Consider the following 26,355-nt stretch of genomic DNA (forward strand, 5'->3'; position numbering starts at 1 on the left):
GGTTGAGTGGCCAACTCTTGTTTCGGCCTGGGTCCTGGTCTCGTGGTTCGTGAGATTGAGCCCCACATTGGGCTCTGCACTGGCACCATGGAGCCTTCTTGGGATTCTCTCTCCCTGTCTCTCTGCCAACCCGTAAAATAAATAAAATAAACACTTAAAAATAAATAACTTTTTGTGGAGAAACACCAAATTGAATATACACTAATGATTAAAAAAAAAAAAAAAACACATGCACACACAAGAGCAAGCACAGATGACAATTCTACTCCTAGCGTGACTGGTTCCAAGAGTCATACACAACCCAAGAAAAGCCCAGTAGAATCTTTTCCAGTGGTTGCCCTCTGACACCGAACAACGAAACTCTTTCTGCCGGAGATGCTACATTGGAACAGTGAATTTAGGGCTTCTGGCAGAATTCTTCCCTTCCAGATGGATGCAATGTGCAGAATGAAGGAAAACAAAGATGGTGATGATAGGAAATGATGAGGTGGGGTTGGGGTGGGGGGAGAAATAAGCATGTGTATGTGTGTTCACATCATGCTGAGTTCATCATCTCTCAGGTCCCGGTTTCCGTTTCTGTAAATCCTGTGAGCTACTCCAATCCCTTCAAGCCACACAAGACAAGATGAGTTATCTTTTCCATTTGAACTAGTCTATGTTGGCTTATCGCCCAGGTTAGGCTATGATCTCACAGAGCTTCCCTCTAGATAGGCAAAATACACAAAAAATAAACAAGGTCTTTTCTGAAAAGGACATCACAAAATGTGGAAAGATCGACATGACAAGATGGCATCACTAAATGACATAATGAAAATAGCAACAGAAGGAAATGAAACAGGCAGATGGAAGATGGAGTGACCAGAGGGGGCAGTATTGGACATGATGGTCACCCCTTTCTCAGACAGCCCTCTCTCCACTGAAAGAGGGAATGGAAAAGAAAGCCACCTTAGATCAGCAGCAGGGCAAAAGTCCAAGAAAGAGAGACCCTGAGAGAAGTGAGTTACCCAAATCACCCAGCAAGCCAGGGACAGGGTAGGGACTACAATTCACTTTCCTGTCTCCTAATTCAGAGTCTGGAACATGGCAGTCCAGGTCAAGGTCAGGTAAGGTCATGCAACTTGGAGTCCCAAGACCCAGACTCTACACTTAGGACATATGGGATTCCAAGAATAAACTTTGGGTCCCTACACCTTATCTATCAGTAGGAATGATAAATCATTCACAGCACTGTGAGCTGATTTGCAAATACAATTTATAAGCAAGCAAATATTCTAGATATGGCATCTTTATAGTTTTGCTACATTATAAAACCAAAACAACTCACCATAGAAAGAAGTTGAAGAGGGGCGCCTGGGTGGCTCAGTAGGTTAAGCACCCAACTTTAGCTCATGTCATGATCTCAGGGTTCATGAGTTCAAGCCCCATGTCAGGCTCTGTACTGACAGCTCAGAGTCTGGAGCCTGCTTCAGATTCTGTGTCTTCCCCTCTCTCTGCCCTTTCCCCCTTCTCACACTCTGTCTCTCTCTGTCTCTCAAAAATAAATAAACATTAAAAAAAATTTTTTTAAAGAAAAAAAATGAAGAGTAGAAAAAACATTTTAGAAATTATCCCTTATCTCAGTCTTTTTCATTTATTTATCCATTTAATATTTATTGGGCATATGTATCCAGCAGGGCCTAATTCTACCAACACCCATGCAAAATTGTAGAGAATACTTCATTAACCAATGTTATATACTGCTGTATTTTACTTATAAATATAACCATTTTCCTAGCCTTTTCATAACGTACTTTCCATGGTTCTATAATATTCCAGTGTGTTATTCTTTGAGGACATACATGATTGCAATTTTCCAAACACATTTTTGTTTGGAATTTTACTTGAACAACTAAATATAAATGTTTTATATTTATTTAAATAAATGGAAATTTTGCTTTTACTTTTTCTTTTTCTGTAAACAATGCTGCAATTAACATCTTTGTGGTGATTTTTTCTTCTTCTTCTTGACTTTGGATTTTCCTGCCTTGTTAATACAGATTTCCAGAGTGGAATTATTGAATCAAAGGGTAGGAATAACTTTAGACACGTTCCAACATGGCGCTAAGTTGCTTTCTAAAAAGTTGGTACACACTTAAGCAAAAGCAGGCCCTGTAAATGCCACTAACTTTGGAGTCAGTCTGTCCCGGGTTTGAATACCAGCATTTATGTGCTCACTAGCTTTGTGACCTGGAAGATGTCATCTTACCTCTCTGAATACTTCACCAATCTGTAAATAAACCAGGGTAAAACAATAATGTTCATAATATCCATAATATTTAACTCATAAAACTGTGAGGATTAAAAATAAACAGTTCAATTTTTTTTTTTTTTTTTGGTAATGGTTCATGTGACAAACATTCATTACTCTACTGAGCTAAAAATAAATAAATTAAAAAAACCCAGATGCTGGCGCCAGACGGGCAGCACTGGTAAGAAGCCTCACGCGTAGCAGGTAACATTATTATTACATCTGGTATGCTCATTTGGGTTACACAAATGGCAAGGTGTGCTAAGAACTGGGCCTACAGTAAAGAACGAAAACATAGAGGAGACCGACATTAAACTGAAAAGTTACCAAAAGAACAGAATGACAAACAACGACAAACCTGTCGTTGGGGGTAAAACAACAAGGCTTTAGAAGGTCTCAAGAAGTGACATCAGGATGTCTAAGGGTGACCACGGCCTTGAGCCCGATGAAGGGGTATACTTATCAGCAACCACTTCTGGAACTATTTACGTGTTTGGGCGGTCTGTCTGCTGACACCACAGAAGTCGGAGAGAGGTGTCAAGGGGCGGGGAGGGGGGGTGGGCGGTGTGTGCAGGCTGGAGGGGAGGGGCCCTGCCCCGGGGTAGCGTAGTGGTTGCAGCAGCGCAAGATCCCTGGAAGGGATGGGCGCGGAGACCACGGGGCCCAACGGCAGCGCCTCGGCGCGGACACGGTGCTGGGCACGCGGCTGGCAGGGCTGCTGGTGGTGCCGGCCCGGGCGGCCGCGGACCGGCCGCGGAGGCAGCGCGCCTGCTGGGCTCTGCTGGTGGTAGGGCCCAGGCCGGTGGGGCTGACACGGCACTCGTCGCTGTCCGCTCGCGCGGGTGCTGAAGCTGACCCCGCAGGACGCGCTCGTCGGGCTCGCCGCAGGGGCGCCCGCAGCAGATGGCGCTGGACCCCGCCAATGTCCGCTACCTCTGGCCGAGAGGAGTGGATTTCGGCAACATGGAGGGCTGTTGGCGCAATGGTCACTTTTTCACTACTGGCGCTTCCAGGAGCCCCTGCTCGGCCTCCTGGAGAGGAAGGGGCAGCGGCCTAGTCTCTGCCTTCCCCTGCGCACCAAGGTGACGAGAGGCCTGGGAAAACATATCGCCCCTCGACCACCCCCAGCTCCAACACCAGCTGACCACAGGGGGCCAGTGACAACTGATGGACACGGCTGTCTTCTTTTCTTGCCAAATCAGCTTTTTGACAGACAGAAAGCAATTCTATAACATTTGAAGATAGCTAGAAAGTGGAATAATACCCTTACTTCATTAAAGTTTATGTGGCAATTTTATGAGACAGTGCAGGTAGAAGGGCATGGCAGTCTGTTACTTATAGGAGAGGCTTAGAAAGTGAAAATTATCACCAGCTGCAAACTGATTTCCAAGAACTTAAGATAAAAGGGGCCTCATCTTTTTAGAAGCAAATGCTCAAAAATCAAATGACACGTGGCTCTGAGAAAAGAAATTTCCTGGGTATTCAGAGAACAAGGAGAAGAAGATTAAAATGACAGTAATTTTCCAAGGTGTAGATTTAGCCAGAATGAGCAACCCAAATCAGCCCATCAGCCCTAGAGTTTCTCTTTGAAGACTGAATGCTCAATTTTAATATTTGTCATCTTTTAGCATGGTTCATTTGGGGAAAAAAAAATCTAGGGTACTATTTAATCTTATAACAGTATGGCTTTTCCACTTATAAAAATTTACATGGCACAAGCCATGTTTTTTTTTTTAAGTGTTTTTATTCATTTTTGAGAGACAGAGACAGAGTGTGAGTGGGGGAGGGGCAGAGAGAGAGAGGGAAACACAGAATCCAAAGCAGGCTCCAGCCTCTGAGCCGTCAGCACAGAGCTCCATGTGGGGCTTGAACTGGTGAACCACGAGATCATGACCTGAGCCAAAGTTGGATGCTCAACTGACTGAGCCACCCAGGCGGCCCAAGCCATGTCTTCTTTAAAGGATTGTTTTAATGTTTATGAGAGAGAGAGAGAGAGAGAGAGAGAGAGAGAGAGAGAGAGAGAATCCTAAACAAGCTCTGCACTGTCAGCACAGAGTCTGACACAGGTCTCAAACACACAAACCATGAGATCATGACCTGAGCCAAAATCAAGAGTCAGACACTTAACTGACTGAGCCACCTAGGCACCCCAAGAATTTTCTTAAAACAATTTTTTTCATTAAAAAAAAAAGAATTTTCTGAGTCCCAGTGTGGGCCATTCAAATTTATTTAGTGATTTTTTTTTCCTTGTACATATTTTCATCTCACAATAACCATAGGATATGTGTTTTTACTATGTCATTTTAGCAATGGGGAAATTAAGGCTCAAAGAGATTAAGTAATTTGTTGAGGCCGCAAAGGTTGGAAGGTAATCAGTCAGGATTAAAATCCCTATCTGCATGGCTTCAGGGTCAGTTCTCTAACACCACATGCTACCACTCCCTTCTGGGGGCATACTACAGGTTAAAATTAATATTAACATTAACATGGGGCTATATTATCTAACTAAGCTATTAGCACCCTTAACATGTACTACCATATTTATGTAGATAAATCTGGAGAGCAGGCTCTCAAGGTCAAACACCCAAAGGAAATCAAGTACCAAGCAGGAATAACTCAGAAGAGATTAATGTTGCTTATAGCTATAACTGACAGAACATTCACAGTAGTCAAAACCCAAACAGACTCTGGTCACATAAATCATCCTGTTCACATACCACAAATAGTTACTAAGTTTACAACAGAGCAGACACTATTGTAGATTTTTAGACACACAGCCATTAGCAAGCACATGAGATTGAAAAGGAATGCATTAAATTGTTAATAAGCTGTTACTTCTGGATGAAGGATTTTATGGGTGAATTTTATTTTCTTCTTTGTGTTTTCCCTCTTTTACACACTTTCTAAAATGAGCAGATATATTACTTTTAAATTGAGGAAAATGTTTTATATATGTAAGTGGACTTTAATGGACCAACTTATTTTGATACTTTTGTGCTTGTCAAACACATTTGACAGTTATACCCCCGACTCACTTGAGAGCTTAATATTTCAGTAACCAAGATTTCCATTGACCTAAGTGGCAGCCCACTTTGTAGAAAAAACAAAGACATTTTTAACAACCACAGTGCAGCTACAGAGAAAGGGAAAAATAATCACGTGAAGCAGAGACTAGGTCTTAAGAACTTTTTCTTTTGCCAGTAACATGGATCTAGCCCCCAGAGACCAGCTTCCACCCCAACTTACAACGTAGGGAGAAGGTTATAACCATGGAAACTCAACCTCAAAACAGTGGAGGAAAAACAGTCTACACGTATATAAATTTAATGAGAAAATTCTGACCAGAAGCAAAGTATCATACTCATTCTTCCCTCCTTTCGATTCTTTCAAGTATTTCCCACCAAGTTACTTCTGCCTAGCAATCTGTACACCACCAAAGAATAAGAGGTCAATCAAGAGATTTAAGTAAAGAATAAATGGATATATGGATTTGTAAGAAAACTTACAAAATCCAAGAGTCTTTTCCTAAATCCAAGAATTACCAAAGAAATTGACCCTACTTCTAGGCATCTTCCAAGAAGGACGTTCTTGCGAAATAACAATTTGAAACCTCATTAGACGTCTCCAATTTCCAACAAGGTGGAAATCTTCTTTTATGCTTAATTTACATTCTTTCTGCTGTCTTTGTAGCCCCCTCTCCCCGTCCACTACAGAAGCTTTCTGTTGCCTTTCTGTATTATAGAGTACCATTAACATGGCATTAGCTTTCTTTGCTGAGAAAGTATACATAGATGTGTGTGTGTGTGTGTGTGTGTGTGTGTGTGTATCTTAATTGGGATGAGATCTGTGTAGTACCAGTAATGCAGAAAATGTGAAAAGCATAAGGCGCAAAAGTTTGCCATTGGAAAAATCAAAGCTCGGGGGCAAGTTAAGATCGGTATGTTAGCAATAACCCAATGATAGTAAAGATTGTGTTGGGGTCATAAATGTCTCTCTACAAATGTCAAGGGCATAGGCAGACATTTTATAAGCTCTGTGGTTATTTATTCAAGCATGTCTGGCCTGGCTGACCTAGAGCTTTTGGTATTTGTTGGCAATTTTCTATGTTAAGAAAATATTTTTTAATCAGATGAACTTTATAGTGGTCAAAGGTCAAACAACTAATTAAAATTAACAGCAGCCCCAGTGAATGACTAACCAAAAACAAACTAAAGAGGGAGGTTATCTCAAGTTGGCAGCTCTCTAAATGAAAGCGCTCTTGGGGCGCCTGTGTGGCTCGGTCGGTTAAGCGTCCAACTTCGGCTCAGGTCATGATCTCACGGTCCGTGGGTTTGAGCCCCACGTCAGGCTCTGTGCTGACCGCTCAAAGCCTGGAGCCTGTTTCGGATTCTGTTTCTCCCTCTCTCTGACCCTCCCCCGCTCATGTTCTGTCTCTCTCGTTCTCAAAAATAAATAAACGTTAAAAAAAATTAAAAAAATACTTTATAAAAAAAGAAAGCGCTCTGACATTAGGCAATTAAACTTACTTAACTGAACTGCCCAGAAATAAAAGGTTTTTGCAGTTTAGCAGAGGCTGGGATTTGGGTACAGAAAGAATAATTGCTCTTGATATTAGATGCAAAGCAACAAAGTGATTAAGGCTCTGAGGTCAGTCAGACCTAGGTACAAAGTAAGGTTCCTAACTTGCTAGTTAACTAGCAAACTTGCTTAGTTAACTGGGGCAAGGTAACTTCTACAAGGTTCATCTTCTTATCTGTAGGTCTGTACCTGCCTCTATTGGTCATTATGACAGTTGAATTAGACAATGTCCATAGGGTCCTTAGCAGATGTCCGTAAGTATGCAATGGATGTTAGCTCTATTTTGTTCTTCATCCATCGTGAGCACATTTTCCCAACTGTAGAGAAGATGACACCCATACCCACACACACATACTCCACCCTGGGTATCTGCTGGATTCCCCAAGGGGCACAGAATAAAAGCCAAGCCCCTGGAGAGCATTCTCAGCTCCCCTGTAGCCAGGTGCTCAGATCCCAATCCCTGTGTGCTAACCTGCTAGGACAAGCATCCACGTAGAGGGGGAAAGTAGGATTCGTCAACCTGATCTCACACGTGGGCTCCACCAATGACTAATTACCAGATGAAATAAAAGAAATTTCTTAACTTCTCAGGTACTCAGTGTCCTCCACTAAAAATTGGATATCCTTGGACAAAGCTCAAAGGATTATTGTTGGAGATGAAATGGAATAAGATGTGTGGATATGTCAAGTACAATGTATGGCACGAAGTAGACATTTAGCTAGCACTGGTCAGTTTCCTGACACTGAGCGTTGGGGTAGCCCTGTTCTGAGGTCTCCCTATGCAGACCATGCACCTTTGGGGTGTTTCTAGTATAATCCACTAAGTGGAAACATATGCAGAACGTAGTAGTTTTATTTCCGCAAACACATAGCATGTGTGCTTAGTACACAGCAAATAATCATGCATTCTTAGTGTTAGACTTGAAAGTTAGGACTACAGAGGCAGCAGGGACAGAAATATGCTTTCATGCTATCATGTGAAGGCAGGCTGAGAAGACCACAAGGATGGAATACTCTATTAAATCATCTGAGTGGCACTGATAATCTCCTCGCTTCAGTTTCCTTTCCAGGAAAAAGAAGGAAGCCTAACTATTCTTCCCAGGCCTCTCAACTCTGAAAATTATTCCATGCTAGTCAGAGTTGACCTTTTCTTTCAAACAAATGGGGTGGGGAAACAGGGTAAAGTGGAGAGCCCTTATTTCAGCTCTGTCTTCTCTCCCTCATCCTCCTCTGATACTGTTGTTGCTGGGATAGGAACAGTCCTCCTCTCCCATGCTTAAAGTTAAAAGGAACTTCTAGGGTCTTGCTTGACCACTCACTGAGAATCCCTTACAAGAGAAAAGAGGAAGAGCCCCGATGTATAAGCAAGAACAAGTGCATGCATGGCATTTCTTAAATATGCTTCACCACTCATTTTCTATGTGACCAAGGACAAGTTCTTCAAATTCTCTGAGCCTTGGTCTTCTGGTTCATAAAAAGAATTGCCAGTTGAGGGAATGGACAATAGCAACCTCAGATTGTTGAGAGGCAAACAGGATAATATGTGCTTTTAGCCTCCTGACAAAACAAAAATGCTCAATAAATGTCACTTCCCCTTCCTTCTATTTAAGTCTCAAACAGACTGAAGACCTATTGAGATTATAGGTTACCTTTTGTACACCACATAGACTCTGCATATCGCCTAGTAAAATACAGTATAGAAATATTTGTGGGATAGATGAAAATGCAAATAAGTATTTTAAAGCAAGGCAAAAGCTCTCAGCACAATGCCCAACTCTCCGATGCGCAGAAAAGACCAGAGTTGGGCCACCGGTGTATGGTTTAATCACCAGATGCATGGTAGTATGATGGATTGCGATTTTCCATCTTGTTATCCTCATGGCATGCCAGAGATCCAGATTATCAACCCAAGACCAATTTTCAGCAAGATCAGGAAAAACTAAGAAGTGGATATATAAATGAAAAAAAAAAAAAGGTGGGGGGAGAGTTCAGGTTTGTTTTTTTTTTAAACCAATGGTCCTGTATTTTGTGGGGGGTTATGACGTCTACCAGGGAAGCTTGAGTCTTCCTCCCATAAAACACTTATATTCACATACACTAACCATTTCAGGGGCCTTAGGAGCTCAAGTTGAGAATCCTCTATTTCGATCTTTGGAACTCTAAATCTAAATTTCGTAGCCATATATCAGATGTTTGTCAACTCTAAATCTAAATTTCGTAGCCATATATCAGATGTTTGTCAACGCATTACGGACTTCTGGCAAAACATGACCAAATGGTTAAATTGTATTGTTTGTGGAGACTCAGCTGTGCCCTGAAAAGCAACCTAAAGCTCCCAGAGTACAAGATTTGTAGGCTTGCCATGCTGACAGTCAAGGAAAGATGAGTCCTTATTAAATTGCTCAGACTCTTTGCATTTCACATGTCAATTGCTGGGAAAGAGAGTGTTTACAGGCTCCTCTTCTGGAAGTCAGGTGAGCTGAGGAGCAGGGACGGCCATCAGAAAGATCCTACCTCAGTGAGCCCAGACCACCGAGACAGCATCCACACTTTCACTAAACACAGTTAGTGAGGCAAAGCTTTAGCTTTAGCTTCCTAGAGTTTATTTCTAAGACTATGGAGTCTTGCCTCAGTTCTGGGATCGGCTGAGACCTCTGTTGTAACCGCATCTCATTTCAACTGCTCTCTCCACCCAACACGGCTTCCCTCCTGCCCTCCAGATGTTAAGCCTGCGGACCCACCTCAGTGAACCTGCTGCATGAAAATCTTGTCTCTGAATCTGTTTCTCGAGAAACTCGACTTCTGACACTCTAAAAGCCTCACTGTCCTCATGTATAAAATGGGCATGGTCACTGTACCGATATATATCATAAGGTTCTTGGAGGATGCAGTGATATAATGCCAGTGAAATGCTTAGCATAGGGCTGCACACAGGGTGAGCCCTTCCCAGAAGCCACAAATTGATCCAGGGAACCAATGCTATCAGGATCAAACTCCAAGCTGGCTTCTTGGCAGAAATAAAAAAAACATAAGACATATAGAAAATGACAAGCTTGATCCCAAAATTCATATAGAAGTACATGAAACCAGAGTCGACAAAACAATCTAGAAACAAAACAAAACAAAACAAAAAATTAGAGAACTCACACATCCCAACTTCAAAAGTTGCTACAAAGCTAGAGTAATCAAGACAGCATGACACTGGCCTGAGGACAGATACAGAACAATGGAATAAATTGAGAGTCCAACAATAAGCTTGTATATTTACGGGCAATTGACTTTTGTCAAGGGTGCCAAGAACATTCAATGGGGAAACATAATCTTTTCAATAAATGGTACTGGGACCACTGGATAGCTAGATGAATTAGAATCAGTTTGGCGCCTTTCCTCCTACCATGTACCAAAGTCAACTCAAAATGGGTCCAATCTCTAAATGTCAGAGCTCAAACTATAAAACTCTTAGAAGAAATCATAGGTGTAAGTCTTTGTGACTTTGGGTTAGGCAATGGTTCAAGCAACAAGAGAAAAAAAATGGACAAATCACACTTCATCATCAAAATTATAATGTCTGCGCTTGAAAGGAAACCACTAAAAAAAAAAAAGGCAATCAACAGAATGGGATAAAATCTCTGCAAATCATGTATCTGGTTTGTAGCTAGGATATACATAGAACTCTTTATAATTCAACAATAAAAAGACAACGCTACTTAAAAGTGGGTGAAAGATGACATTCTACTCTGACAATTATTTCTGCAAATGAGTCATGTAACTTTCTAGGTTTGAGGGCAGACACTATGTTGTATTCCCTTCTGCCTCTCTAGTACCTACTGGAGGAGTGGCAAAAAAAAAAACCCAAAAAACAAAACAAACCCCGTGAGCTTTGAAGTAGGAGACCTGTGTTCAGTTAGGACTGCCACGTATTAGCTCTTTGATACTGGACAGTAAGTTCACTTCTCCAATCCCTGTTTTTCTCATCTATAAAATGGACTTAACCAGAACACCTCCCTCATAGAACTGTTGACGCTGAATGCCAGCATACACCTACAACTCTCAGTTCATCCCGAGAATAATAGATAGGTCCTAAATTGCAGCTATGATTCTAAGCGTTGAGACAGTTATGTGAATGATAACATCGTGAATACTTGTAGCACCAGCAACAGCAAACAGAACAGCAAAGTATGTTTGCTTGCCACCACCTCAGTCATCAACAGAAACCATCCGTGTCATGGGTACATGTTTGTGCAAACGCTGCTCACTTTGTGTCTTAGTTTACAGCTGATTTGATGAGGAAGGGTGTAGTGCTAGGCTGGCCCAAAATCATTGTGGTGGCTGATGGCTCCCATGGGGGAGACCTGCCGTGTGCTGGGGCTCAGTCCACATTACGTGGTCGAATCCTGCAACGCTTACGGAGCTAATGCCACCATCACAAGACTGGACCAGAGACAGGTAAGCTGTGGAGGGTCTTTCACACTGTCTTCCCCACTCCTTCCATTCTAAGCGGTCAGGTTGATTATTAGTTCATTTATGGTCCGCAGACAAGTCTGTTCTGCCTCCGGGAGCTCATTTACAAAAAGCACTCAACCAGGTGGTTTCTGGGATATTTGTCCCGGTGATCGCCCCGCCTGACTGCACAACAGCAGCTCCACAGGCTGAATCATCGACATGGAGAGTGTTAGGGAGGGTGACTTCTCTAATCAATCTGTATCATGCTAACGATACGATGAACATGATTTGGCATCAACCGAGAATGCTCAATCTTTGGGCCAAAAAACATGGATCATCGAAAACGAAACTGGTCAGAGAATCCACTACTGACTATGCTAGGAACTGATCAGTTATCTTACACACATTGGGCATGAACCAGAGTGGTCCAGACTGAGATATGGCAGGCACGTCAGCCATTCATAACCAGGATGAAAAGAGCCAACCTTTCACTGTAAAAATGAATTACTTGGGCCTACCTGCCTTATCCCGAAGTCTCCCGCTCGAAGCCTCACTTTTCCAATCTTGCAAGAGTCCAAAGGGGTTGGGGAGTGTCAATCTAGATAACTCGACTTAACAGAAGTCCTGGGGGCAGGGGTGCCTGGGTGGCTCAGTCGGTTGAAGGTCCAACTTCAGCTCAGGTCACGATCTCGCAGTCTGTGAGCTCAAGCTTCATGTGGAGCTCTGTGTTGACAGCTCAGAGCCTGGAGCCTACTTTGGATTCTGTGTCTCCCTCTCTCTCTGCTCCTCCCCTGCCCACGCTCTGTCTCTCTCAAAAATAAATAAACATAAAAAAACTTTGAAAAAAAAAATAGAAGTCTTTGGCGCATCTGGATGGCTCAGTTGGTTGAACGTCTGCTTGGGATTCTCTCTCTCCCTCTCTCTGCCCCTCCCTGACTCTGTGCACACGCACGTGCATGTGTGCACAGGGACCCTCACATCTCAAAGTTATTTTGAGATCAAAAAAACTCCATTGAGAACATGATTTGGGGAAGTTGCCGGAGTGCCAAAAGATGCCAACATTGGCCTAAATAGGATCTCAGATCATTATGAAGTTATGTTTATCTATTTCACTAACATGACAATAGACAATGTTAAAGGCGAATGGAGAAGGTTATACAGCTGTGAACAAAACTTCGTTCTTCTAACATTGAGAAGACTGGGTTTTCTTATGTAATCAAAGACCCGATAAAGACAACGTGAAGCACAGTAAATTATTTTGGTAAGACATGGAATCTTTGCTTTCCACGTAGGTTACCCAAAAGGTAAAAAAACACCTTTCACAATCTCTTACCAAGCGCAGGCTAATAGTCCAGGAAAACTTAGTCCTTTTAACAGAGAGAAAACTAAATTCTAATATTCTACAAGTATACTTCTGATATTAAAACTCATTCTTGGGGACGCCTGGGTGGCTCAGACGAAGGGTAAGCATCTGACTTCAGCTCAGGTCATGATCTCACAGCTTGTGGGCTTGAGCTCCACTTCCGGCTCTGTGCTGACAGCTTGGAGCCTGGACTCTGCTTCAGATTCTATGTCTCCTTCTCTCTGCCTCCCCTCTGCCTGCACTCTGTCTCTCTCAAAAATAAATAGACATAATAAACAAACAAACAAATAAATAAATAAAATTCATTCTTGGAGCGTCTGGGTGGCTCAATCGGTTGAGTGTCTGACTCTTGATTTTGGCTCAGGTCATGATCTCACTGTCCTAAGATCGAGCCCCATGTTGGGCTCTGCATTGAGCTGGAAACTGGTTAAGATTTTCTCTTTCCCTGGGTGCCTGGGTGGCTCAGTCAGTTAAGCGTCTGACTTTGGCTCAGGTCATGATCTCACGGTCCGTGAGTTCGAGCCCCGCATCAGGCTCTGTGCCGACAGCTCAGAGCCTGGAGCCTGCTTCATATTCTGTGTCTCCCTCTCTCTGCCCCTCCCCCATACACACTCTATCTCTCTCTCAAAAACAAATAAACATTAAAAAATAAAAAAAAATAAAAGATTTTCTCTCTCCCTCTGCCCAGCCCCTGCTCATGGTCTCTCTCTCTCAAAATAAATAAACATTAAAAAAATTAAAATAAAATCATTCTTTAAAAACTTAAGTAAACTCATTCCCATTTTAGTTAGTCTGGCCAAACATAAAATTCCATTTCCAAGATTTGTTTCCTGTAAACCTTCTACAACTTTTTCAGATCCATTCTGATTCTGTCTGGGTGTTTTTCCTGTTTCTAATTCTGGAACAAACACTCATTCTACTTTCCTTACCTATTTTTTGTATGCAGTTGTTCTCATATTTATTATTTCTAAGTGTTTTTTTTTTAATGTTTATTTTTGAGAGGAGAGGGGCAGAGGGGGGGGGACAGAGGATCCAAAGCGGGCTCTGAGCTGACAGCAGACAGCCTGACACGGGTCTCAAGCTCACAAACTGTGAGATCATGACCTGAGCCGAAGTTGGACGCTTAACTGACTGAGTCACTGAGGTGCCCTCCAAGTAGTTTTAACTACATATATTGATAAGAGCTCTTTGTCCTTAGAATCCTTAATTCCAGTTAAAACTAAGAAGAAAGCAATGGTAGACTGTTGCACCAGCATTCTGTGGATTGGCAAATTTATAAAAATACATTTCACAATTCCTAGAAGTATATTCTTCCCCGTAATAAACTTTTCAATGTGGCACAAAACATGTTTACTAATAGACCCGAGTATCTTTAGTTCCTCTGTAAAAGGAAACCAAAGAGTAGATAAGCCTATGTCCAGTAATTAATGTTTTGGTATTTTGTCTTTTTGGGAAACGATCTAGATATTCAATAAATATTCCCCCTTTAACTTCCAAAAGGACTTTGGAAACTATTTTTAGATAGGCATACCATAAAGACTCATTATTGTTGAAAAGTTTCTTTATAATAAACTTTTATCTTACTTCTATCTATTGTTCTTAAGTACTATTCTCAGACTACTCATAAAAATTTCATGAGACATTAAACAGCTAACCATCACCTTATCTTTTTGGCTGACAAATTTATAATAGAGATAACCTGACTTTCATTAAACTAAATAAAATGAAAATATTATATTCAATGCTGGTAACTCTAAAGATATGCCTGTTTTAATTAAACCAACAAATTAAAACTAGGTTTTATTTTGTGATTATCCTAGATCCCATTAAATTGAAAAAAACATTTGGGTTCATTTCTATATTTCTGAAAGTGTACTTAATTTATGTAAATGTTTATTTGTCTTTAAGCCAATCTAGTAGAACTCTTTACAAATCAATTTTAGTTATAGGTTATACAGTCCAAGGGTAGAAAAATATCACATATCTATAGTATATATACATAAAAATACAGAAATGTATATAGACTCAGATCTTACCACTTCCATTTTAAAATTTAGCAGGGATACAAGTACAGTAATGCAAACCTCACTAGTTTATAAATGAACAGTTGGGGGCGCCTAGGTGACTCAGTCTGTTAAGCATTTGATTTTGGCTTAGGTCATGATCTCACTGTCCATGAGTTTGAGCCCCACGTTGGGCTCTGTGCTGACAGCGTGGAGCCTAGAGCCTGCTTTGGATTCTGTGTTTCCCTCTCTCTCCGCCCCTCCCCTGTTTATGCTCTGTCTCTCACTCTCTCTCTCTCTCTCTCAAAAATAAAGAAACGTTAAAAAAAAAATAAATAATAAAATAAAATAGACTGTGGGGATAGTTGTACTTTATAAACAAACAAACAAACAAATTAACAGTTGGATCCAAATTGTGTTTCTGACAGATAAAATAAGTTTACCTGCTCAGATGGCTGAAGTGTTTACTAATAATTATGGGAAAGACTTAAAGATTTTTCATCCACCTGAGTAGTTTTTTGTTTTTTGGACAAGAAATACCTCCCTGAAGTTTGCATTTCAAAGCTGGCTCTGGGTGCCTACGATGACATCTCAAAGGCACAGAGAAAAGATAAAAGTTCCTCCAAGAAGGGCTTTTGTTTCCTAAATCCCACTCTTTCACAATATTTGCAGGTCTTTGGAAATGAAGTGGGGAAGTCTGGAGATTGGTAAAGAGGATGGGTTTGCTTGAAAATGTGTCTATGGCCACATTTCTGTTCTTGTAAAGACTCGATTTGTAAGACCAGTACAGTTATTTTAATTCCTCAAAACACTGGTTTGCAACTGAAATCATATCCCATCAAGACACTGGCCTGCCTACCCAACTACATTAGCCTTGATTTTGTATCAAGGAGAAGTTCTTCAACTAAGATGGAAATCAAAAGATCCCATGGTCCAGGGACACCTGGCTGGCTAGCTTCGTAGAGCATGTGACTCTTGATCTTGGGGTCATGAGTTCAAGCCTCACATTGGGCGTGGAGCTTACTTACAAATAAAAAATTAGGGGATTGGATGGGGAGAAGATGGCAGCGACCGCGTCCTGCTGATCGCTTAGATTCCACCCACATCTGCCTAAATAACCCAGAAAACCGCCAGAAGACTCGCAGAACGGACTCTCTGGAGGCATGTGTAGACAAAGGACCACGGAAGAGGGTAGGAAGGGCGGAGAGGCGGTGCGCGCTACCTGGACTGGCGGGAGGGGGCCGGCCGGTGGAGGGGCAGCCGGCCCTGCAAGGCAGAGCCCCCAAGTCTGGCTGGCAAAAGCGGAGGGGCCGGACTGTGTGAGTTCTGACAGCCAGAGGGACTTAACATCTGGAATGTTAAAAGTCAACAGCTCTGCTGGGAGAGCGGGAGGGCGAGAGGACAACAGGAGGGAGAGGTGTTGAGCCCCGGAAGACAGAACTCAGCTCGGCGGGGAACAAAGGTGCTCGCCAGCGCCATCTCCCTCTCCCATCCCCCAGCCAAAATCCCAAAGGGAACCAGTTCCCAGCAGTGAACTTGCTTGCACAGTGCAAACACCAACGCTGTGCTTCTGTGGATCCATCCCTCCGACGGATCTGCCTGCCTCCCTCCCGGTGCTGCTGGGCCCCTCCCTTCCCTGTGCACCTTGCAGATCCACCCCGACTAATACACCAGATCCCATCAAAGCAGCACCACAAGCCTGGGAGTGTGCAAGTAGCCCAGACAAGGGCCACACCACTCCACAGTGAGTCCTGCACCTGGGAGGGGGGAAGATAAGGTACACACCAGTCTGACCGTGGCCCCAGCGGTGGGCTGGGGACAGACATCGGGTCTGACTGTGGCCCCGCCCACCAACGCAAGTTACTCCAGACAGTTTGGAGCCACCGCAGGGACTACTCAAAATGACACAACTGAAGAATTCTCCTCAAAGGAAACTCCAGGAAGTAGCAACAGCTAACGAATTGATCAAAAACGATTTAAGCGATATAACGGAACAAGTATTTAGAATAATAGTCATAAAATTAATCGCTGGGCTTGAAAAAAGTAGACAGGACAGCAGAGAATCTATTGCTTACAGAGATCAAGGGACTAAGAAACAGTCATGAGGAGCTAAAAAAATGCTATAAATGAGGTGCAAAATAAAATGGAGGCAACCGCAGCTCGGATTGAAGAGGCAGAGGAGAGAATAGGTGAATTAGAAGACAAAATTATGGAAGAAGAGGAAGCTGAGAAAAAGAGAGATAAAAAAATCCAGGAGTATGAGGGGAGAATTAGAGAACTAAGTGATGCAATCAAATGGAACAATATCCATATCATTGGAATTCCAGGAGAAGAGAGAGAGAAAGGGGCTGAAGGTATACTTGAACAAATCATAGCTGAGAACTTCCCTGATCTGGGGAAGGAAACAGGCATTGAAAGCCAAGAGGCACAGAGAACTCCCTTCAGACGTAACTTGAATCGATCTTCTGCGCGACATATCATAGTGAAACTGGCAAAATACAAGGATGAAGAGAAAATTCTGAAAGCAGCTAGGGATAAACACGCCCTAATTTACAAAGGGAAACCCATATGGCAGGCCAGAAAGGAATGGCAGGAAATATTCAATGTGATGAGCAGTAAAAATATGCAGCCGAGAATCCTTTATCCAGCAAGTCTGTCATTCAGAATAAAAGCAGAGATAAAGGTCTTCCCAAACAAACAAAAACTGAAGGAATTCATCACCAGTAAACCAGCCCTACAAGAGATCCTAAGGGGGATTCTGTGAGTGAAATGTTGCAAGGACCACAAAGTACCAGAGACATCACTACAAGCATGAAACCTACAGACATCACAATGACTCTAAACCCATATCTTTCAACAATAACACTGAATGTAAATGGACTAAATGCTCCAACCAAAAGACATAGGGTATCAGAATGGATAAAAAAAACAAGACCCATCTATTTGCTGTCTACAAGAGACTCCTTTTAGACCTGAGGACACCTTCATATGGAAAGTGAGGGGATGGAGAACTATCTATCATGCTACTGGAAGTCAAAAGAAAGCTGGAGTAGCCATACTTATATCAGACAAACTACACTTTAAATTAAAGGTTGTAACAAGAGATGAAGCAGGGCATTATATAATAATTACAGGGTCTATCCATCAGGAAGAGCTAACAATTATAAATGTCTATGCACCGAATATGAGTGCCCCCAAGTATATAAAGCAATTAATCACAAACATAAGCAACCTTATTGATAAGAATGTGGTAATTGCAGGGGACTTTAATACTTCACTTACAACAATGGATAGATCATCTAGACACAGGATCAAGAAACAAGGGCCCTGAATGATACATTGGACCAGATGGACTTGACAGATATATTTAGAACTCTGCATCCCAAAGCAACAGAATATACTTTCTTCTTGAGTGCACATGGAACATTCTCCAAGATAGATCACACACTGGGTCACAAAACAGCCCTTCTTAAGTATAAAAGAATTGAGATCATACCATGCATACCTTCAGACCACAATGCTATGAAGCTTGAAATCAACCACAGAAAAAAGTCTGGAAAACCTCCAAAAGCATGGAGGTTAAAGAACACCCTACTAAAGAATGAATGGGTCAACCAGGCAATTAGAAAAGAAATTAAAAAATACATGGAAACAAATGAAAATGAAAATACAACAATCCAAATGCTTTGGGATGCAGCAAAGGCAGTCCTGAGAGGAAAATACATTACAATCCAGGCCTATCTTAAGAAACAAGAAAAATCCCAAATACAAAATCTAACAGCACACCTAAAGGAAATAGAAGCAGAACAGCAAAGACACCCCAAACCCAGCAGAAGAAGAGAAATAATAAAGATCAGAGCAGAAATAAGTAATTCATAATCTAAACAAACTGTAGAGCAGATCAATGAAACCAAGAGTTTGTTTTTTGAAAACATAAACAAAATTGATAAACCTCTAGCCAGGCTTCTCAAAAAGAAAAGGGAGATGACCCAAATAGATAAAATCATGAATGAAAATGGAATTATTACAACCAATCCCTCAGAAATATAAGCAATTATCAGGGAATACTATGAAAAATTATTTGCCAACAAACTGGACAACCTGGAAGAAATGGACAAATTCCTAAGCATCCACACACTTCCAAAACTTAAACAGGAAGAAATAGAAAACTTGAACAGACCCATAACCAGCGAAGAAATTGAATCAGTTATCAAAAATCTCCCAACAAATAAGAGTCCAGGACCAGATGGCTTCCCAGGGGAATTCTACCAGACATTTAAAGCAGAGATAATACCTATCCTTCTTAAGCTGTTGCAAAAAATACAAAGGGAAGGAAAACTTCCAGAATCATTCTATGAAGCCAGCATTACTTTGATTCCAGACAGAGACCCAGCAAAAAAAGAGAACTCCAGGCCAATATCCCTGATGAATATGGATGCAAAAATTCTCAATAAGATACTAGCAAATTGAATTCAACAGCATATAAAAAGAATTATACACCATGATCAAGTGGGATCCTGGGCTGCAGGGCTGGTTCAACATTTGCAAATCAAGCAATGTGATACATCACATTAATAAAAGAAAAGATAAGAACCATATGATCCTGTCTATCAATACAGAAAAAGCATTTGACAAAATTCAGCATCCTTTCTTAATAAAAACCCTCAAGAAAGTTGGTATAGAAGGAACATACTTAAACATCATAAAAGCCATTTATGAAAAGCCCACAGCTAAGATCATCCTCAATGTGGAAAAACTGAGAGCTTTCCCCCTGAGATCAGGAACGCGACAGGGACGTCCACTCTCACCGTTGTTGCTTAACATAGTGTTGGAAGTGCTAGCATCAGCAATCAGACAACAAAAGGAAATCAAAGGCATCAAAATTGGCAATGATGATGTCAAGCTTTCACTTTCTGCAGATGACATAATTTACATGGAAAACCTGATAGACTCCACCAAAAGTCTGCTAGAACTGATACATGAATTCAGCAAAGTCGCAGGATACAAAATCAATGTACAGAAATCAGTTGCATTCTTATACACTAACAATGAAGCAACAGAAAGACAAATAAAGAAACTGATCCCATTCACAATTGCACCAAGAATCATAAAATACCTAGGAATAAACCTAACCAAAGATGTAAAAGATCTGTATGCTGAAAACTATAGAAAGCTAATGAAGGAAATTGAAGACATACAGAAATGGAAAAACATTCCATGCTCATGGATTGGAAGAATAAATATTGTCAAAATGTCAATACTACCCAAAGCATCTACACATTCAATGCAATCCCAATCAAAACTGCATTGGCATTCTTCTCGAAGCTAGAACAAGCAATCCTAAAATTTGCATAGAACCACAAAAGATCCCAAATAGCCAAAGTAATTTTGAAGAAGACCAAAGCAGGAAGCATCACAATCCCAGACTTTAGCCTCTACTACAAAGCTGTAATCAAGACAGCATGGTACTGGCACAAAAACAGACCCATAAACCAGTGGAATAGAATAGAAACCCCAGAATTAGACCCACAAAAGTATGGCCAACTAATCTTTGACAAAGCAGGAAAGAATATCCAATGGAAAAAAGACAATCTCTTTAACAAATGGTGCTGGGAGAACTGGACAGCAACATGCAGAAGGATGAAACTAGACCACTTTCTCACACCATTCACAAAAAAAACCACATCAAAATGGATAAAGGACTTGAATGTGAGACAGGAAACCATCAAAATCCTAGAGGAGAAAGCAGGAAAAAACCTCTCTGACCTCAGCTGCAGCAATTTCTTACTTGACACATCCCCAAAGGCAAGGCAATTAAAAGCAAAAATGAACTATTGGGATCTCATGAAGATAAAAAGCTTCTGCACTGCCAAGGAAACAATCAGCAAAACTAAAAGGCAACCACCGGAATGGGAAAAGATATTCGCAAATGACATATCGGACAAAGGGCTAGTATCCAAAATCTATAAAGACCTCACCAAACTCCACACCCGAAAAACAAATAATCCAGTGAAGAAATGGGCAGAAAACATGAATAGACACTTCTCTAAAGAAGACATCCAGATGGCCAACAGGCACATGAAAAGTTGCTCAACATCACTCCTCATCAGGGAAACACAAATCAAAACCACACTGAGATACCACCTCACGCCAGTCAGAGTGGCTAAAATGAACAAATCAGGAGACTATAGATGCTGGTGAGGATGTGGAGAAAAGGGAACCCTCTTGCACTGTTGGTGGGAATGCAAACTGGTGTAGCCGCTCTGGAAAACAGTGTGGAGGTTCCTCAGAAAATTAAAAATAGATCTAACCTATGACCCAGCAGTAGCACTGCTAGGAATTTACCCAAGGGATACAGGAGTACTGATGCATAGGGGCACTTGTACCCCAATGTTTATAGCAGCACTTTCAACAATAGCCAAATTATGGAAACAGCCTAAATGTCCATCAACTGATGAATGGATAAAGAAATTGTGGTTTATATACACCATGAAATACTACATGGCAATGAGAAAGAATGAATTATGGCCTTTTGTAGCACCATGGATGGAACTGGAGAGTGTTATGCTAAGTGAAATTAGTCATAAAGAGAAAGACAGATACCATATGTTTTCACTCTTATGTGAATCCTGAGAAACTTAACAGAAGACCATGGGGGAGGGGAAGGAAAAGAAAAAGGTTAGAGAGGGAGGGAGACAAAACATAAGAGACTCTTAAAAACTGAGAACAAACTGAGGGTTGATGGGGGGTGGGAGGGAGGGGAGGGTGGGTGATGGGTATTGAGGAGGGCACCTGTTGGGATGAACACTGGGTGTTGCATGGAAACCAATTTGACAATAAATTTCATATTTAAAAAAAATTTTTAAATTAAAATAAAAAAATTAAATTAAAAAAAAAGAAATACTTAAAAAAATAATTCTATGCTCTAGATTTAGAGTTGTGTTTCTTCAGAATTTTTAGTAAGTACTTCCACAAGGCTTTCCCTCTGGGTATAGAGTTTCATTTTAGCTTAAGGGAGAAGGCTTAAGAAAAGTTCCTACAGGCTCTGAATATCAGCTTCCAATCCGGCCAATTTATGACCCTAGAGCTACTTAAAAACAACAACAACAACAACACCTTTTGAACATATTGGAATACATTGTCAGGTTTCACCTGGGACAAACAGTAAATATTCCTGGCAATAGTGAACAACCCCATGGACACAGGGGAAGGTGCAAGAGAAGGTCCCCAAAGAAGATGCAAAGGATACTGCCCTCGCAGATGCAGAGCCAGTCCTAGAGAAAACTGAAAGACCAAGGAATTCCTCTTGAGAGCTGGCAACGGTTGGTAGGACCCTGGCCACAAACGGGCTACCGTCCCCATTTCTGTCTGGCCGTATTTTGGGAGCCTCCAATCTGACAGCACCCAAACCAAATTCTCGGCACACAAAACGAGACAGCAAGAGCCGTCCTTGGGAGAGAAAGGATTGATAACCAATATTTTTTTCCTGCCAATTCGAATTTGGAAAGGAAGAGACAACATGAAATTTTACCTTCCTCTCTCGACCACGCACTACAGGTAGGGATCTGGGATCCCTGCCTTTGATAAGAATTCTTACCCTTTGCTGTCTTCTGCCAGTTTTCCAAGGATGCTGCCTTCAGGCTCCAGAGTGAGTGGGGTATCCCAGCAAGTCTCATCCTGGTCACCAGAAACTACAGAGAAGGAAAAAATAATTTTCCCTCTACCCTTTATACTGAGGGCCTGACTGAGACCCTTTTTTTCCTCCCGGAGCACCTTGTAACTGGTAAGCCTAGGTTAAAAGTTCTCCCTCGTGGCCACTGTAATTCAAAATTATCTTCGGTGCGGTTAATCGGCTTGTTCAGTCTTAAAACAAAATGTTAATACCTGAGGACCCACACTGGACCCAGGTCACTCTGACTTGGAACCAGTCTGATTCTAGATTCAGTGCAGTTTCTAACCAGAAGCAGTCCAGCCCTGGAGCCAGTCTGACCCTGGACCCAGCTGGTTTCTAAGTCAGAACCAGTCTGACACCGGACCTATCCAGTTTCTAAATCAGGTTCGGTCTGACTCCAGGGGCTTTCCGGATTGTCTGGAAAAAAAAAAAAAAAAAGCTCAAATAGCCTGAAAGCTCTTAACACAACAGGATCCAAGTGGGATGGGCCCACCACCTCCGGGGCAGCCACAGCAGCGAGCTCAAGGGATCCCGCAGGTACCATCATCTGGTGACTCTTGGTCCCAGGGGATGTTGGGGATCTCCTTGGGTTCCCTGACACTAGAACTATTAAAAGATAATGTGAGGCACATTAACAATTTTATGACTTTTATTTGAGCAAAACTGCTTTGAGTGGGCGGTGTGAAACCAGGTGTGGCTAGGAGCACTTTAATGGGAGCTCAGAGAGGCTTGGGTAGAGCAAAGGTGGACGCAGGGTAAGGCTGTGGTCGATTGGCTAAAGCTTAAAGCTTACAGCCTCGTGGGCTGTTTGTAGGTAGGTTGTCCTTAGTGTTTTGACTTCCTAACCCCGAGGCAGTTACAAGCTTAGATTTTGATTTGCTTACCTAAAGCCGCCAAGGCTTCAGAGCCAATTCGGTGTCATGGCCTCCTTGTTCCATGAACGCTGGTAAAACCTAAGTAAAGTGTTTTCCAGAGTTCCGGGAGCCGTTCCAGCAAACGTTGAACCTGAGAGGGGATCGTGGGTCAGGAAAAAGTGGGGGTAGCCTGGGCACCCCGTTTGTGGCTGGTGTCCCAAGTGGGGTCAGTCTAACGGGCTATGGAGCCCTTGAGGTGCGGCTTCTGTGTGAATCCTGGGAGTTTTGATGAGGGAACAGAAGGCAAGCTGACACCCACGAAACCACCCCCCTGCAGGTGGGGTAAGTCTGACAGTCCTCAGTCACTTCCGGCTGCCCAAGAACAAAGGAAAGGCCCAAAAACAAATGGTTAAACTGATAGAATCTCCATCAGTTTAGAAGAAAAGGGCAATCTTATCAATAGCCTAAAGTCCAGTAACTCCCTACTGTCTTAATGTTAATGCATTGCTAGAGGGGAAAACAACCTTAGTTTGTCAATAGCTAGGCCTCCAGTAATCTGAGTCTTATTTAACATATGGAAACCCCATTAAGAAACTTCCTTTTGGGGCACTGGGCTGGCTCAGTGGGTAGGGCATCCGACTTCAGCTCAGGTCATGATCTCTCGGTTCGTGGGTTTGAGCCCCGCATCGGGCTCTGTGCTGACAGCTCAGAGCCTGGAGCCCACATCAGATTCTGTGTCTCCCTCTCTCTCTGCCCCTCCCCTGCTGGTGTTTACTCTCTCTCAAAAAGAAAGTAAACATTAAAACAAATATCAACAACAACAACAAAAAAAGAAAGTTCCTCTTGACTTTAACCTCCCCCAACTCTGTACTATATAACCAGTCTTCACAACCCCAGGGCAGCTCTTTCTGCCCACGGGTTTGTCTCTCTCAAAAATAAACATTAAGTGTGTGTGTGTGTGTGTGTGTGTGTGCATATATATATATATATATATTATATTATATGAACAAAGGAAATTAAGAGTCACCTCTTTGCACCAAAGACATCTTCAAGAAGTCTTTCTTGGCCGCCCACTCTGAACTTCCCATCACTCCAGAACCTCATGGGGTTAGCATCAGAATGGAGTCGAATTGTTGGATGCCCAGTGGGTGTTGGGGAGTTGACCCGTGTTAGGAAAACGCCTCAGAGAGAAGCCCACACGCCGTCAGCAGCTCAGCCCTTTGCCCGTCTCCCCGTGCACACGGTGTCTGGAACCGCAGAAGCCCTACCTCTCTTTGGTCGAGGAGTTTCCTTCTCTTCCCTGCTGGGTCTGTGGAAGACAGCAGACGGCATTCCAGATTTCAGGTGTCTGATCACACAAAGCTGAGTTCTCTGGGCTTCACTCAGTTTACAGGAAAAAGACTGTTTCCGGCTTCATCTCTGGAACAGAAAAGGATTCGTTAACCTGTACAACCCCAGAGGCGAATCGGACTGTCAGTGGCCAGTTTCTTCCCCCATTTCTTGCTGGTCCTTGAGGTTGCGGTGGCTCAAGTCCCGTGCAGAGCCAGGCAGAGGGAGGGGACTCCTCAGCTGCTAAAGAGAGAGAGAGACTGAGCAGACCAGCAAGGGCCCCTCCAGGGAGGGCAGTCCCTCTCCTCCAGCACTGAGCACCTCGGAGCACACCCTCCGTGTCTGTTCTCAGTGCTTAGTTCACTCAGTATCCCCAACAATGGGGCTGCCCTCCACCCCACCCTCCAGCCAGACTGGTTCTAGGGTCCACCTTCTTTGGAACTGGGGCAGCTTGCTCTTTCTTTCTTTCTTTGTTTCTTTGTTTCTTTTTCTCTTTCTTTCTCTTTATTTAATGTTTATTTATTATTGAGAGAGAGAGAGAGAGACAGATTGTGAGCCAGGGAGGGGCAGAGAGAGACGGAGACACAGAATCCGAAGCAGGCTCCAGGCTCTGAGCTGTCAGCACAGAGCCCGACGCGGGGCTCGAACCCACAAACTGCGAGATCATGACCTGAGCTGAAGTCGGACACTCAACTACTGCACCACCCGGGCGCCCCTGTTTTTGTTTTTGTTTTTTAATAGCTCATTGAATTTCTTCTTTTTTTTTTTTTTAGTTTTTTTAAGTGTTTTTATTTATTTTTGAGACAGAGAGAGACAGAGCATGAGTGGGGGAGGGGCAGAGAGAGAGGGAGACACAGAATCCAAAGCAGGCTCCAAGCTCTGAGCGCTCAGCACAGAGCCTGACACAGGGCTCGAACCCAGGAACGGTGAGATCGTGACCTGAGCTGAAGTCGGACGTTTAACCGACTGAGCCACCCAGCCTTTTCTTTTAAACCCTCCAATCACAAAGGGTCTGATTACATTCTCTTTCTTAAGCGGTAGAGGCTACTATCTCCTTCCAGAAGAGAGTAGTAATACTAAAGCCGCCATAGGCAATACGCAAACAATGGGCGTGGCTGTGTTCCAGCAAAACATTTTTTACAAAATAGGCATCTGCAGATTTGACCCGTAGACTCTGGATTGCCAGCCTGAGAGCTACACTGAAGCCCTGATGGCTGCCTTTGGACCGTTCTGATTGTCACCAAAGGATGTCTGGATTTAATTTAATTAAACATGCTACAGGCTAGTAATAATGTACGACTCCCTCAGTTGTAATTCTATGTATTTAAAGAATTCTGTTATTCTCTCCCTGTCCTTATATGTCCGTTTGCTCTATTGCATGATTTGTACGTAGGCAAAAAAAAAAAAAAAAAAAAAAAGATGATTTTTTAATGGCTCACTCTTTGAGTGTATTAGCAAAGCATTTAAAATATGACAAGTAAAAGAGGTAATCGGTTATTCTTAATGACTGTCTTCATTCCAATAAGCTAATCCTGTGATTGTATATTTAGAACTTCCAAAGATCACCGGTAATCACATCAATGTAATAGGTTTCCATCGGGGTTACTACGTTTTAAAATTCTGTTCTGTTTAATTTCAGACTATAAGGAAGATTGGTCTTTTATGAGAACTTCTATAAAAATGTCTCTTACAGCAAGTCAGTGCATACCTCAAACTTTTCAGGACCTCCTTTCTGTCCAAGAATCGCTTAAACATTTAACATTTAAGTCTCAGCTGAATCACAGGGCTTGAAGTCCCTTGGAAATTGGCCACAAGCTCCAAGCCGT

General features: G+C 42.4%; 1 long non-coding RNA gene across 1 annotated transcript in view; it reads right to left on the minus strand.

Moving 5' to 3' along the window:
• The window catches only part of LOC109494955, a 96,147-nt gene that overhangs the window by 60,186 nt on the left and 9,606 nt on the right, over positions 1 to 26,355 (minus strand). Inside the window, exons 2-4 of the long non-coding RNA XR_002738732.2 lie at positions 24,469 to 24,619; positions 23,231 to 23,351; positions 22,272 to 22,365 (exon numbers count right to left, since the gene is read on the minus strand). This is a non-coding gene — a long non-coding RNA (uncharacterized LOC109494955). The remainder of the gene's footprint in view (positions 1 to 22,271; positions 22,366 to 23,230; positions 23,352 to 24,468; positions 24,620 to 26,355) is intronic.

The sequence above is a fragment of the Felis catus genome, chromosome E2, assembly GCF_018350175.1.
Source record: "Felis catus isolate Fca126 chromosome E2, F.catus_Fca126_mat1.0, whole genome shotgun sequence".
Lineage (NCBI taxonomy): Eukaryota > Metazoa > Chordata > Mammalia > Carnivora > Felidae > Felis > Felis catus.